Genomic DNA, 2,657 nt, shown 5'->3' on the forward strand with positions numbered 1-2,657 from the left:
GTGGGGTATGAGTTGATCTATTTATAACGTTAAGAGGGCTCCAAATGCCTTCAGAATTTTACTCTATCACGTGACCTTATTAGGGGCCGTGATTGGTCAGTTTGCGTTCTGGCGGGAAAGGTTCGAAGAATTTGCCGATTCGAATAATAATCAGTCACATGATGACAAGGAATGGGTTCTCTACTATGCTCGCATTTATTTATATTTAAATGAGAAGATTGTATGTAATGGCGATAGTAGTTTTGTATCTAGTGACGATAGGTAGTTTCACTACATATATATATATATATATATATACATACATACACACACACACACATATATATATAATCTTCTATTCAAATTTTAAAAGAACTCCAAAAATTTGTGAACTTAGAAGTTTTTCATTTAAACTGAATTTAGAGTAATACCAAATTGGTAGGGTACCAATAAATGATTTATTATTATTGCTGTTTTTAGTTTTGGGCCATAGGTCCAATTAGCCCTCCACAGGAGCCATCTTAGAAGTCTGCATGGAGTGCGGCTTTTAAGCTAGTGAATATTAATAATGATAAAATTAGGTGTTCATTTTTACTTAATTAGCTAATATTCAATATTTCAGTTTGGAAAGGACCGAATACAAAGTTCTTACCTTTAGGGACCTTGCTCCACAAATCAAATGATAGATGTAACAAACTTAAATTTTATCTCTACCTGAATGATAATAATGATGGAGAAATATAGCTATCAACCAACAACTTAATTAGTTTTGACTCAAAAGATCAGAAAATATGCCAAGAAAATAGTGAGTTTAGATGAAAATTATAACAAGAAATTGAGAAGTTAAAAGCTAATGAAGGACAAGAATTCCTGGTACAGCATGGGGCAATGCATCACAGTTGCAACTGCTTGAAGAAGATGGTCCCATTAAACTATTGTAGCCTCTAAATAGAGTGTACGGAGACTTCGTTGACAGCCACATATCACTACTTTTCTGTGCACTGCTGATATCAGAAATACATCTCATCAATTTCTTGTTACACAAAGTTGATGAAGCTAATAGTCATTGGATAGGAAAGCTCACCGGCTAGTTTGGAACATTTGATGGAGTGGGCACCTTAAAAATGTTGAATGGTGAGGAATTGTAGTACAATGAACAATAATCTTCCTTGCTTTAGTTAGAAATTCTAGTCATCATCATCATCATCATTTAGCATTCATTTTTCATGCTGGTGAGCCAGAAGAATGCATCGAACTTCTTTGGCATGGTTTCTGCATACAGCTGGATGCCCTTTCTAATGCCAATCACTTTACAGGGTGTACTGGGTGCTTTTTATGTAGCACCTGCACTAGCGAAGTCACCAAGAACTCTCGACTATAGAGGGGTGGTTTTATGCCAAGTGATGAGAGGCTAAAGTATGACAGAGAAACAGGAACAAGTGTCTTGCTGTAAAGAGATGTATGGTTACTTCAGTTGGAAAATAAAGATGAAGTTGTATCAGCATGGACCTTTCAGTTATAGGAAGATGAATTTAAGAAGTGGTATGGGTGGGTAAGTTCATGGAAGTGGGGGGAGAGTGCCAGAAAGATAAGAATAGAGGGAAATATAGTGAGTGGTGAACATGATGGGGCATGGTTGATCATGAATATCAACTAGAGGGGAAGGTAGAGAAAATAGATGTGGGACAGGAAGGTAATAGGTGGCAGAGAAGCATGAAGGAGAGATGGTGCAAGGACAAAGCCAGAGGTACATACAGGGGAAATAGTGGGAGATGAATCAAGATGGTGGTGGTAGGAGGGCTGTCATTAGAAAAATGAGGGGTGTACATTTTTCAAATGATAGAAAAATGGAAGGGGAAAATAATGTGAGATAGGACATAAAGCATGCTGCTGCAATATGTAGAGCAAAAATTGTGGAATAGTAATCAATGGTCAAAAATTAGCCAACAGAGAGCCCTGTTATGGCAGCCAAAGCATAAATCTGTTTTCTTGTTAAAGGAAACAATAGATTGTTATAATTTGTGAAGTTTTTCACATATATACATAATCATCATCCTCATTTTTATGCCCATTTTTCTATACAGATATAGGTTGGACAAGATTTTTGGAAGTAGTATTTTATGAAAGGTTAACTTCTTGACATCAGCCCATGTTTTCATGTCAGGTTCTTTATCTCACGTATCTTTGCATTCTGAACAGCTAAAACAGAGAAGATTGATCTTTGAAATTTAACTTATAAAGCATTGGTCAATCTCAGGTTACAGAAGACTTACCAAAGGTGCTACATACTGAGATATTTTAAAGGCTCCCTTCAGCCACGAATGGCCATCAGATTGCACCTTAGAAAGTTCCCCTCTGAAGCACAAGTCTGAGCAAGATTGTTTGTGGAAGACCAGCAGTTGTCCATGCATACCAGTTCCCATTCTCCATGCCACCAATGTTGTCCAAGAAGGCAAAGGCTGATACAGCTTGGTACTAGTGACATTGCAATCCATTTCTACAGCTGAGTGAACTGGAGCAATGCAAAATAAAGTGTCTTGCTCGAGAACACAACACACAGCCCGGCCCAGGAATCAAACTCACAACCTCATGATTGTGAGCCCAACACCAAGCACTGAACTATACACCTTCACACTGAAATATATATATATATATATATATATATATATATATATATA

The sequence above is a fragment of the Octopus bimaculoides genome, chromosome 1, assembly GCF_001194135.2.
Source record: "Octopus bimaculoides isolate UCB-OBI-ISO-001 chromosome 1, ASM119413v2, whole genome shotgun sequence".
In the NCBI taxonomy this organism is placed as follows: Eukaryota; Metazoa; Mollusca; class Cephalopoda; order Octopoda; family Octopodidae; genus Octopus; species Octopus bimaculoides.